We start from the raw sequence: 13,592 nt of genomic DNA, 5'->3' as shown, positions 1-13,592 counted from the left end.
GCTGGATCCCTGGAGCAATGGAGAGGCAGAGCTCTGAAAAGAGCTAGTGATTAAGCTGAGCATTCACTTTCAATAACGAGACACAGCTACGTTTTGAAGGGTGAAGAAGAACTAACTCCACTGAGCGTTTAGTGCTGCTTTTCTGCAGGATTTTACAGGTTAGACACCACCCACTGGACCTTGTGGGGAACAAACAAGTCAGTTTCAGCAACCAATCATACACAAGATTACAATAGAGCACACCCAGCAATTACAGTGAATTCCTCCCCTCTGCTTAGGAGATAATTGAGTTAATTAACTGTATCTACTCAATTATCTCTAAGCTGAAAAGTTACACTTTTTATGCATTTTTATAACTTCTTGATTTTATATGGAAAAGGAATAAAGTTCCAGGTAGTTCCAGAGATAGTAAAATGTCTCTTTGTACCGACTGCATGCCTGTGGGTATGCCCAAAACAGTTCCACAGATTCAGGCTGTGCGGTCGGTCTTTTCCTTCATTCGACGAAAGCCCCACTATGCACGAACGGATTAATTCGTGCTTGGTCTCGTTGGATACATCTAGTCAGTGGGGTTATTGTATCGAAAGAGCGCTGTGTTCGTGTGAGTTTTGCCGAATGCACGGAGGATGGAAGTTCCAGCTGGGTGCGTTCGACTACATAAAATGGCCGTCGCCACGTGTTCGGCAAACAAACACTGACCACCAGGTAGAACAATGAGGGCAATGAAGTGTTTGTGGTTTTGGGGGGTGCCCTTTGAAGCTGGGAGGTCAATGAGGGGCACCCTCCTATTCTGGATGGTCAGCCGTTCGGTACAAAATTCGTGATTTTGTATGGTTTTCTATAATGTCCATTGAAGTAAATTTAAACGAAAGCTTACACGAATAAGTTGTGGATAGTGTTATAAATCCAGCATACAGCAGCAGAGGAAAGCTGCTACATTTGTGACAGTCTGCGTTCACATACACAAGCAGCCATTGCACTGGCTAACTGAGGGTCCTTGTTACAATCTATATGGGGATCTGTTTGGCAGATAGCTACCTAATTTAGTATCCTTAAAAATGGTAATGCAATGCAAGGATACCAGGTTAGGGAACTATCTATTAAACACATCTATCTAAAAGACAAAATTAGTAAAAAAAATATTTTTATAAAATTTTGATTTTTCAGCTGTTTACCTGATAATGGGCTTTATAATGCATTTACCCTGCATTTAATCTTCTCCATTCAGTCTCTTTGTACACTTTGCTCTCTTACTTTGTTGAATAGTGCCCTTTCTCGTTTCATTTCCTTTATGCTTTCTCTTATGATTATTTTCATAGGAAACACAATATCTTTGCAGTACAATGCTGTTGTTTGGGTGCCCAACCATTAGTGTTTTTATACACAGTATCATTTTAATAGCTTTTAACTGCTAAGCTTTTAGGTTGTGTGTGCTCCGTTACTGATGGGGCCTGTATGATGTTTTTGTTTTTACTGCTGTATGCTGAAACTACTACTATCTACTGTAAACTATCTACTGAAACCAAATTCAATGCTTCTTAAGAGTATGCCTATTGTGCTTTCACTACCAAATTCTTAGTATAATGTTCTGTTATGTCTCGACTCAATAAAATGTATTTACAACAAAATAACTTTCTTTTGGGTCATTTCACTCTCAGTCTATAAAATCTCGGAGAGAGCTTGTGTGAGACATCTACGCCAACTATATACACAAAACAGATTACTGATGTTCCCCGACCTGCGAACTGCATACTCGGTTTCCACCATAGCCCATTACACGCAACTGAAAAGTTGGTTAACATCCACAAATCTCCAAGGCATCACACAGGATCATATCTCCCGATCAGATTTTAAACTATCTGTTGCAGTAAGACCCACTATAAAAGATGTATATCCATAACAAACACACTCCTCCGAACACTAACACTCTCCAACATGTCATGTTTAAGAGAATGGGAAAAAGACATAGGCCATGTACTGACCCCTGCACAGTGGAATGCGACTTTTAAGGCATACAACGGATACACTCTTAATACATCCCATAGTGAAACTCTTAGGAAAATTTTGCACATAGTCCCGACAGAGCTCGCAAAAATCTACTTAACCGCATCGGCAAAATGCTCCATGTGTGGTGGATGTGTCAAACACTACAACACTTCTGGAAACAGGTTACTCATGCACAGTCCATAAAATGCCCTTGAACCCTGAAGGCTACTTGCTATTACTCCTCCCAAAAGATCTGAAAAGATCAGACAGATATCTTATTTTTAACATTATAATATCTGCACTAACATTGTTAGCACGTATGTGGTTAGCCACTCCAGCTCCTTTCAAAACTGAACTTATAGATCTAGTGACTCAAAAAATCTCTTTGGAATAGGCTGTTAGAGAGTACTTGACCCACCAAGTCTTCTGGAGGCAGGAGTGGGAAAAATGGGAACAATTTACAAAAGCAGCTGAAAACAAGGTACCCCTAACAAATCGTACCACATGGACCATTAGAGAGAGGTTCTTGGCACATACATGAAGAAAACACACACATAGTTGTATTCCTCAGAATAGGATATTATTACTTTTACAGAACCACCAATCACACATTAGATACTTTAGATAATACTTTTTATAGCACTTCTAGCCTCTCAACAAGCTGATCTGGCTGACCCACGGGCCTACTCTCCACGGAAAGCTTACCCATGCAAGGGCACAATCACACAGAAGGACAGATGAAGGTAGCATGACCCCACCACTCCACCCCTCATTTGTTTTGGCTTTTGGATGTTCCCCTGCCTTGGTTGCCTCTCAACGACTGACAACCCCCCTTAACGACAACTTTATAATAGGAAAGTACTGGAGATGTATGGGACCAACGGGGGGAGGGCACCAGTTATAAGATTCACTGGTCATAGGCTTTACTCCAATTTCCTCTTTCTCTCTTTCCTCTGGTTTTATAACCTTAATGTGGCAGGATATCAATGTAAATGAATCACATTAATAATTATGTTCGCTTTTCCTGTACAACTATGCATTTTTGGCCTCGTGTACCTGCGCTTCACAAGATATGCAATATCTTGTTGCTCCTGCTACATCAATAAAAATGTAATTTATATTAAAAAAAATAAAAATAAGTGGGGAAATCCACAGCCCTTTATCCTGCAGCTGGACACCTCAATTTTGCCTCTACCAGTTATTATAAGAATAAACAAATACACAGAAGGCTCAACTGTGTGGGTAATAGTAAAGGGTATGCAAGGTCTCTATAGGGTGCCAAATGAGAGAATCATATTACCAAATTATCAAAAACCATAGACCAGAAAAAACAACCATAGCACACTATGTATGTAATGAAAAAAAGGTTTATTTTACACATCCTATGGCCAAAAGTCACATCAATAAAGTGCATGTTGCAAGGATAAATCTATTACTATATGTATAGAAAAGCAATGTACCAAATACATAAATCAAGTTTAAAGTGCATACATACCAAACTCACAAGTGTAACTAAAGGTATACTGATCAGAGGCTGGAGACCAAAAAAAAAAAACACTTTTCAGCCTTTCTCAAGGGGATCTCAGTTATTATTATAAGCTCTGCTCTTTGCCCCTGGCAGTCAGCACAGATAGAGTATATAGAGAGGATGAGAAAAAAAAACAATGTTTGCAGTTCCATTAATGGAATTATGACAGCTGCTAAATCTTTCATATAAATTTAAAAGAAAATGGAGCACCTCGTTAGAAAAAGGTTAACGTAGGTTCTAGGTGATTTTCAAAGTTTTATTCAATTATGTAAATTAAAAAAAAAAGAGACAGTTCCCCTTTAACATTGTATCACCACTTAGATTTAAACTTTGTGATGTTTTATTCAGAAATGCTTTGGACTTAAAATTAGGAATTATTGAATGCTTAGTTTGTTGTTTCAAAATTTTACTAGGGTTGATGTTCCAGGTGGGATAAGCCAAATGGCAAATGATTTAGGTAAACTTGAAAAATGGTCAGAGCTGTGGCAACTGACATTTAATGTGGATAAGTGCAAGATAATGCATCTTGGACGTAAAAATATAGAGTATTTGATAGAGTCCTAACCTCAAAATCTGAGGAAAGCGATTTAGGGGTAATCATTTCAGATGATTGAAAGGTAGGCGGACAATGTAATAGAGGAGCAGGAAATGCTAGCAGAATGCTTGCTTGTATAGGGAGAGGTATTAGCAGTAGAAAGAGGGAAGTGCTCATGCCATTATACAGAACACTGGTAAGACCTCACTTGGAGTATTGGACGCAGTACTAGAGACCATATCTTAAGAAGGATATTGATACTTTGGAGAGAGTTCAGAGAAGGGCTACTAAACTGGTTTATGGATTACATGCTAAAAGTTACCAGGAAAGGTTAAAGGAACTAAACATGTATAGTTTGGAGGAAAGACGAGACAAGGGGGGATAAGATAGAAACATTTAAATACATTAAGGGAATAAACACAGTAAAGGAGGAGACTATATTTAAAAGAAGAAAAACTACCACACCAAGAGGACATAGTCTTACATTAGAGGGACTATGGTATAAAAATAATATCAGGAAGTATTAGAAGATAGTAGATGCACGGAATAGCCTCCAAGCTGAAGTGTTAGAGGTAACACAGTGAAGGAGTTTTTTTTTTTCAATTTGACAATTTTTATTTTGCACTTACAATGCAAACTTGGGATACAGAAGGAAGAAAAAGGGGGGGAGGAAACATCTCGGGTCTTGGTTTACATGTCTTCCAGCTTTACATAATACATTACAACATACATGGTTACATAGTTTCCCATTTTCACAATTTCACAAGGCCTAGCTTTTCAAGTTGTTTGTATTTGCCTCGCTCCCTTGCTCCCTTATTGAGACCTGCTTATACGCCTTTCTGTTAACCAGCCCTGTCTTTGGACTCCCTCAAGTGTCCTCCTTGTACTAGCTGAAAATTCACTCTTGTTCTAGATTGACGTTTCCAGGGGAGAGGGGTGAAGGGGGGGATATGAGGGGGATACAAGCTGTGGGGGGGAGGTAGTAATATGCCCGCTCTCCCTACCGGTTGCATACTGTGCTTTCCATATTTGTGTTACCCCTCTTCGCTACCTTGATTCGTCAAGTCTGACACCTGCCTGTTCTCATTGTTCCCCAAAGGGGTCCAGTTCCCTGGATTCCCCATAGTCTCGTGGGGTCTCCTATGCCTGGCCTATTGGAATGCCAGCCTTGAGTGGCTGAGGGTGGTAACTGGTCCAGCTTTTTGAACTGGACCAGTTACCACCAGTTGGACCAGTTACCACCCTCAGCCACTCAAGGCTGGCATTCCAATAGGCCAGTATCTCCGATTAAGACGCAATTGCTCGTCTACAGAGGATTTTAAAATCAAAGCCTGGGAGCTTAGGAGAGCCTTTAAGGAAAAGGGATACCCGAATAGGGTCCTTCGTAGGGCCTACACCAGGGCCATTAAGACTGACCGCGACACACTTCTCACTGACGAGAATGCACAATCAGCAGATAAAAAACTGATTTGATGCATCGCTACATACGACGCTGGGTGGGACTATATGATAGACTCTCTTAAGCGATATTGGCCGATCCTTAAGTCGGATCCACACTTAAAACAAGTAATTACTTATTTTCCCTCAGTGACGGCAAGGAGGGGAAGAAATTTTCGAGACACTTTGGTTCAGAGTCACCTGGCACCAAGGAAAAGAGGCACCAATAATTATCTACCGAAAGGCTCGTATAAATGCGGGCACTGCAGCGCATGTGAATTTATGGAAAGGAAGTCCAAGGAATTCACTGACAGCAACAATACAGATGTTTTCCCTGTTCGATCATTTTTTAACTGCAGAACAGAGGGCGTGATTTACTTACTAACCTGCTCATGCGGTATCAAATATGTGGGGAAAACCTTTAGAGCATTTAAACTGCGGATCAGGGAACACGTGAATTCAGTTAGGAGACCGCTAGAAACTCCCATATCCTGCCACCTTAAAATACACCATCAGAACTCATCTAAAAAATTGAGGTTTATGGGAATTGAGCATATCCCTCAGACTCAAAGAAAAGGTGACTGGGATACGAAACTGAAACAGCGTGAGTCCTATTGGATCTACAGATTGAAGACCCTTTCTCCCGCTGGACTAAATGAGGGCTTTTCATTTTCCGCTTTTTTATGATCACTCTTTTAGATGTAATATATAGTTAGGGACATCCCTCACAAATCCTATGTATATAATAAGTAGATTGGACACTTGTATATAGTTACTGTTCAAGTAAATGTATATATCATCCTCCGCATGCTTCGCTTTTAGATGACTCTGGTGCGAGATTTAATATAAGGATCATAAATCTGGACAGTTCTTGTATGTGTTTTTCTCCACAATTTACCAGATTCATCCGTTATGCTGTAACATAGGGAGATGTATGTAATTCTTAATACTCCCTTACAGCAGGCTCCTTTATTATACTCCCATCATTAGGCTCTCGCTTATGTATTTTCGGTTTACGTTGGGAACACCCTAATACTCTTTATACGGCTATGTGTCATTACACCTAATAAGGATCCTCTTTATTGATGTCCTAGTAATGTACTACTAGGATGCTGTGGCAATTGGACTATAAATTCTGGCTGGCTAGCGACCTCCCGTTTATGTGCCAAAATTCCCCGTCAGAGTACCATGATGGGTTGTTCTGGACACGGATAATATGGGAGGTCTTATCAGGTTTGACAGTCCACGTCACCAGAGGATCCCTTAGGGGTTTGGAGTTTACGTAGACCGCATTCTACATGGGAGGAGTCACTTGGGAAGGATAACAGCGTCACTGATTGACGCGATCAAGCCACTCCCCCCCTACGCCCCCATGTGGGTACTGTCCAATCGGACCGTAATAGCCTGCGGTCATATGGTCCAAGCGGCTATCCAATAGCAAACTGGGCTGGCCGCTCTGCGACCAATCAACGAACCGCAAGTTACGGAGGGGTAATACACACGTCGGATACACACCGGCAAATTGTTATAGGCTAATCGTTACAATCCCTATATAAACGAGCATAAAGCCATACGGAGGTTCATTACTCCTGACGACGGCGTGTTAGCACGCTGAAACGCGCGTCGAGTTTTCTTTTATTTATTTTGTTCAGTTTGTTCACTTAGGTAGCACTTATGGATTAGTTTAAGTTAAGTTAATTTGTATTTTTAGCTACTTAGCCAGGAAGACAGAAGGGTAATAGGTAGGCACTTGTGATTTTCACTGTGCCGAGGTATAATAGTTTTAGGGACCTCTCTTAGGAAGTAGGTCCTTCGTTGGGATTGGGGGCTGTTGTCTATGGGGGATTTAGTTTTTTCTTTTTTTTCCCCCCTTGGAGGTGTTCCTCCCCCCTTACCCTCTACTTTTTCCCTCTATCTACCTATACTGTTACAACCTTACAGTTTGGAGCAATTAGTACCAACCATTTTTCGTTTGGCTATCTCCCTGTTTAGTAGTTGTTTGGATTTGCATGTGTATTTACACATCTAATCCCTGTACCTTGTCTTTTCTTCCTGACTATTTTTATCCCCTTATATCCCTAGGACTATTAAAGGTAGGGACTCCTTTTTCATCACAACTCTCCCAATTAGGGACCTTGTTTGGGTTCCGTCCTATTTATTTTTTTAGTTCTGTATATTAGTTAGTCTCTGTCCCTGATCTCCCAAGATGCTTTTATGCCTTCCCACCTAGTGTTAGCATCCTCAAACTTTCGTGCGTTACCCTGATTTCTCCTGGCTGTGAGTTCATATTGGAGGTTGGTGGAAATTTGTCTTGTTAGGGCCAGTTTTGACGGGGCCGTGTCTGTCTTCCATTCTCTGGCTATGAGCATCAGTGTCGCTATTAGGGTGTGGAAGACCAGAATCGCATTGTCTCCCTGGACTTTGTCTATGTTCATGAATAGTAAGCACATTTCTGGTGTGATCCTGAAGTTACCCTCTATTAATAAGCTAAGTATGCTTTCTACCATCTCCCAAGAAGGTCGGAGTACCCCACAAGACCACCATATGTGGTACATTGTACCCTCTGACTCCCCGCACCTCCAGCACTTGGTTGATGTTCCTGGATATATTCTCGCCAGTGAGCTGGTACGAGTGAGCTGGTACCATGTACCACCTGTAATATATCTTACGCATTAACTCTAGGTGTGACGTACATGTAGCCCTTCCCTTATGAGCCATGGTCGCGTGCCTCCACTGGGTTGCATCAAAATGCTTCCCAATGTCCGCCTGCCAGGCTTCACTGAATCTGTCAAGGTGTACAGGGTCTCCTATATTAAGGAGTGTATAGCATAGGGAGATCAAGCCCTTTCTCTGCTTTGGTTTCAAACAGGTCCTCTCAAACTCCGTGAGTGTAGTCTCCCCCTCTCTTGTGGTCGTTTGGGCCCCTAGCATGGATTTTATCTGGAGGTATGGGAATATCAATTTAGGGTCCAAATTGAATTTTTCCTGGATGGTAGGGAATGGTAGTACCTTTTGTACTTCCAGTATATCTCTTACATGCGTGTAGCCTCTCTTTGTCCACTCTCTATGGTCAAGTGTGTTATTTGCTACTTGTAGGCATGATAAAGGCGTTGCCGGTGACCACGGTGACATAGATAACAGTGATTTGTGTGTTTTGTCCCATGTCATCAACAGTGTTTTCGTGATTGGTAAGATATTAGGTTGGTTGGGTTGCAGTGATTTGGGTACCCACAACAGTCTGTCTGTCCCCTGAAGCCAGTGGTCTTCTATTTCCAGCCATTGTGGGGTGTGTGATGTGGATTGTATCCCTAACACTGGGGCCAATAACGTCGCCTGGTAATAGAGTTTGATGTTTGGTAGAGCTGGTGAATGGGTCTATACAGGTATTTAGCAGCTATTCTCACTCTTTTGTGTGCCCACACGAATTTGGTGAGCATCGACTGTGTTTTGTTTAAGTATGAGGTTGGTAGGTCTATTTGCAGTGTTCGAAATAAGTATTGTAGTTTAGGGAGGATAGACATTTTAAATGCTGCCATCCGGCTCAGCCAGGAGAGGTATTTATCTTCCCATAAGGACAGACTGGCCTCCACCTCTTTTTGTAGGGCTTCATAATTGGCCTTGAATAGTCCTCCTAATGTCTTTGTTAACTTAATTCCCAGGAAGGAGACGCTGTCCACCCTCCAGTCCATTACAAACTTCTCCCGCAACACCTGTAATACGTCATGAGGTATCCCAATTCCCATGGCCTTGGTTTTAGTCACGTTCAATTTGTAATATGAGCTGTCCCCATATTCCTTTATTACCATCAGTAGGTGCGGCATTGAGATCAGTGGTTGCGTCAGGGTCAGGAGCACGTCGTCAGCAAAGAGATTGGCTTTGTATTCCCTGTCCCCAATGCGTACCCCGTGTATGGAGTCATGTTGCCTAATCCTTGATGCCAGCGGCTCTAGGGCCAGAACGTACAACAATGGGGACAGGGGACATCCCTGTCTCGTGCCATTGGAGATACTAAATGGGTTCAATAGAAATCCCGCGTTAAGTACCTGGGCTGTCGGGGCACTGTACAGCGCTTTGACCGCTGCTCTAAATTCTCCTGGTATTCCAAATTTTGTCATGACTGCCTCTAGGAATTTCCAGTGCAAGCGGTCGAATGCCTTTTCGGCGTCTAGGGAGATGACCACCCCACCCTCTTTATGTATTCTGGGTAAGCTGTGCAGTATATTCAGCACTTTGCACGTGTTATCCGCACCCTGTCTCCCTACCACAAACCCCACTTGATCCGAGTGGATTAAATGTGGGAGAAGAGTGCCCAGTCTCAGCGCGAATAGCTTGGCGAAAATTTTCGCGTCTGTGTTGAGCAGGGATATAGGTCTAAAATTTTGCAGGATGGTGGGGGGCTTCCCTGGCTTCTGTAATGTTATGATGTGGGCCAGTAGCGTGTCCTGTGGTAGTTTTTGCGCGGCTGTCGCCTCCGTGAATGTGTGCACCAGGTGTGGCGTCAGTATATGGTGGAATTGTTTGTAGTAGGTGTTATCTAGCCCGTCCGGGCCCGGGGCTTTGCCTTTCGGCAGTTTTCTTATTATGGTGTGGATTTCTTCCTCTGTGATGGGTCTAATGAGATCAGTCGCCTGTTGGGTCGTGAGTTTCGGGAGGTCCATTGTGTCTAGATACTCATTTATGTGTTCCGTCGTGGGCTGAAATGTGGTATCATGTTTACGTATGTTGTATAAGTCGGCGTAGTAGTGTCAGGATCGGGACAGGGATCCAACACGCAGAGTACAAACAGGTACAGGGTACGTATACCGGACCTTAGAATGGCCGGACTAACGTAAGTAGTAAGTAAAGAATGGTCTAGAGACAAGCCGAGGTCGAGGGAACGAGAGAGCAGGTAAGCGAGAGACAAGCCGAGTCAAAGGGTAATAGAGGTAAACGAGGTAGAACAGACAAGCCGGGTCAAAACCAAAGAAACTAACAGAATACAAGAGCACTGAGTGACTAGACAAGCTAGAACCACGACAGGGCAATGAACAAACGTAGAAAGCCCTATTTTATACCCTGATTCTAAACAGGTAATCACGCCCCCGACGAATCCTCATTCGTGCTTGGGGCTTGATTGACAGGTCGGGTTGGGTTGTCGTCATGACGTCGGCTACTGAACGCCGCGTCATAAAAGGAAGTGGATCCCTCGCGGCCGGCGTGTAAACGACCGAGGGAACCGCGAGGAACGAGTGATTCAACCCTTTTGCGAGGAAGAACGTCCAAGTATCTCACCTCCACAGAGGTAGAGACAGCAGGTACCCTGACAGTACCCCCCCCCCCCCTCAGAAACGCCCACCGGGCGGAAGGAACCGGGACGAGATGGAAAACGGGAGTGAAAAGCCCTGCGGAGTCGAGGCGCATGCACATCCTCCTGAGGTATCCAAGACCTCTCCTCAGGACCATATCCCTTCCAATCAACCAAATATTGTAACCTCCCCCGGGTGATACGAGAATCGATGATGGAATTGATTTCATACTCCTCTTGTCCCTCAACCTGAACAGAGCGAGGAGAGGATGCAGTGGAGGAAAACTTGTTACATATTAGGGGTTTTAACAAGGAAACATGAAAGGAGTTAGGAATGTGTAAGGCAGATGGAAGAGCCAGACGATACGCAACTGGGTTAATTCGAGTCAGGACCCTGTAAGGTCCAATGTAACGAGGAGCGAATTTCATAGAAGGAACCTTCAAGCGAATGTTTTTGGTACTCAACCATACCCTGTCCCCTGGAACAAAGACTGGAGCCGCCCTTCTATGTTTATCAGCGTGTTTCTTGAACAACATGGAATTATGCAGAAGAATTTGTCGAGTCTGATCCCACAACTTCCTCAGATTGGCAACATGAACATCAACCGACGGTACTCCTTGGGAAGGAGAAACCGAGGGAAGAATGGAGGGATGAAAGTCATAATTCATGAAAAAGGGGCTAGAACGAGTAGAATCACAAACGAGATTGTTGTGTGCGAACTCTGCCCAAGGAATCAGACCAACCTAATCGTCCTGGTGAAACGAAACAACGCAAATATTGTTCGATCTTTTGATTAGTGCGTTCAGCAGCTCCGTTAGACTGGGGATGATAGGCAGAAGAGAAATTAAATTTGATACCCATTTGAGAGCAGAATGACTTCCAAAAACGGGAAACAAATTGGGAACCTCTATCAGAAACAATTTCGGAAGGTATCCCATGTAAACGAATATCTCAGCCAATTCAGGAGAAGATGGAAGTTTAGGTAAGGGCACGAAATGAGCCATCTTAGTAAACCTGTCAACCACCGTGAGAATCACAGTCTGTTTTTTAGAAACAGGTAAATCGACAATGAAGTCCATAGCCAAACAGGTCCATGGTTTCTCGGGAATTTCCAAGGGATGCAAAAGCCCACATGGAAGCGTCTGAGGTCGTTTAGTCTTCATACAGACCTCACATGCTTCGACGAAATCCCTAATATCTTTACGTAGGGTGGGCCACCAGAAATCTTTGGCTATTAAGGAACATGTCTTACGAATGCCAGGATGCCCAGCCACCTTACTATTGTGAAAGCATTGTAGCAGTTCTAGTTGGAGTTCAGCAGGGACAAAATGCCGTGACTCAGGACTCTGTCTAGGAGCCAGATGTTGTAGCTTCATGATCTCGGCAAGCAACGGAGAATGAATCCTGAGGCTAGTGTTGGCGATAATATTGCACTTGGGAACTATAGAAGAGAAAACCGTCTCAGATATAGTAGAAGGTTCATGTTGGCGAGACAAAGCATCGGCCTTAGAGTTCTTAGAACCAGGTCTATAAGTGAGCACGTAATTGAAATGGGTAAGGAACAAGGACCAACGAGCTTGTCTGGCAGATAAGCGCTTGGCCTCCCCAATATAAGACAAGTTCTTGTGATCCGTCAGAATAGTAACAGGATGCAAGGTCCCCTCCAATAAATGTCTCCACTCCTTTAAGGCCATGATAACAGCTAGTAGTTCCCTGTCACCAATATCATATCTGCTTTCAGTCCCAGATAGTTTCTTGGAAAAAAAACCACATGGATGTAATGGTTTATCCACGCCTAACCTTTGAGACAAGATGGCACCTATACCTGTCTCTGAGGCGTCTACCTCGAGTAGGAAAGGTAAAGTAGTATCGGGGTGAACTAAAATTGGTGCAGAAGCAAAAAGTTCCTTAAGTGTCTTGAAGGCAACGAGAGCTTCAGTAGACCAAGTCTTAGTGTCAGCCCCCTGTCTGGTCATATTGGTAATAGGAGCAATAATGGAAGAGTATCCTTTAATGAAGCGCCTATAATAATTGGAGAATCCAATAAACCGCTGAATGGCCTTGAGACCCCTGGGTAATGGCCAATCTAAAATAGACTGGAGTTTATCCGGATCCATTTTAAAGCCTTCCCCAGAAATCACGTAACCAAGAAAGTTTATCTGAGATTGATCAAAACTACATTTCTCCAATTTGCAGTACAATCCGTGTTGTAGGAGTTTGCGCAATACCCTTTTGACTTGTCTGTGGTGGGTCTCAATTTCTCTAGAGTGTATTAGTATATCATCCAAATATACAATAACACAATCCTGTTGAAATTCCCTAAGAACTTCATTGATCAGATCCTGAAATACTGCCGGTGCATTACAGAGCCCAAAAGGCATTACCGTGTACTCATAGTGCCCATATCGAGTATTGAACGCTGTTTTCCACTCGTCTCCCTGCTGAATTCTCACCAAGTTATACGCCCCTCTGAGATCTAACTTGGTGAAGATCTTGGAACCCTTTAAACGATCAAAGAGCTCAGTAATCAGGGGGATTGGGTATGCATTTCTGATAGTTATTTTATTCAAACCTCGGTAATCAATGCAAGGCCTTAACGTGCCATCCTTTTTATTCACAAAAAAAAACCGGCCCTGGCAGGCGAGGATGATCTCCTAATGAATCCCTTGTCTAGATTCTCATGGATATACTCCTCTAAGACTAAGTTCTCCTTAGTGGATAAAGGATATACATTGCCCCTCGGAGGCATAGTACCAGGTAGGAGATTAATCTTGCAATCAAAGGACCTGTGTGGAGGTAAAGTATCAGCATTCTTCTTGTC

Source organism: Pelobates fuscus, chromosome 1 (genome assembly GCF_036172605.1).
Source record: "Pelobates fuscus isolate aPelFus1 chromosome 1, aPelFus1.pri, whole genome shotgun sequence".
NCBI lineage: Eukaryota > Metazoa > Chordata > Amphibia > Anura > Pelobatidae > Pelobates > Pelobates fuscus.
Note: the sequence above shows the minus strand (reverse complement) of the source record.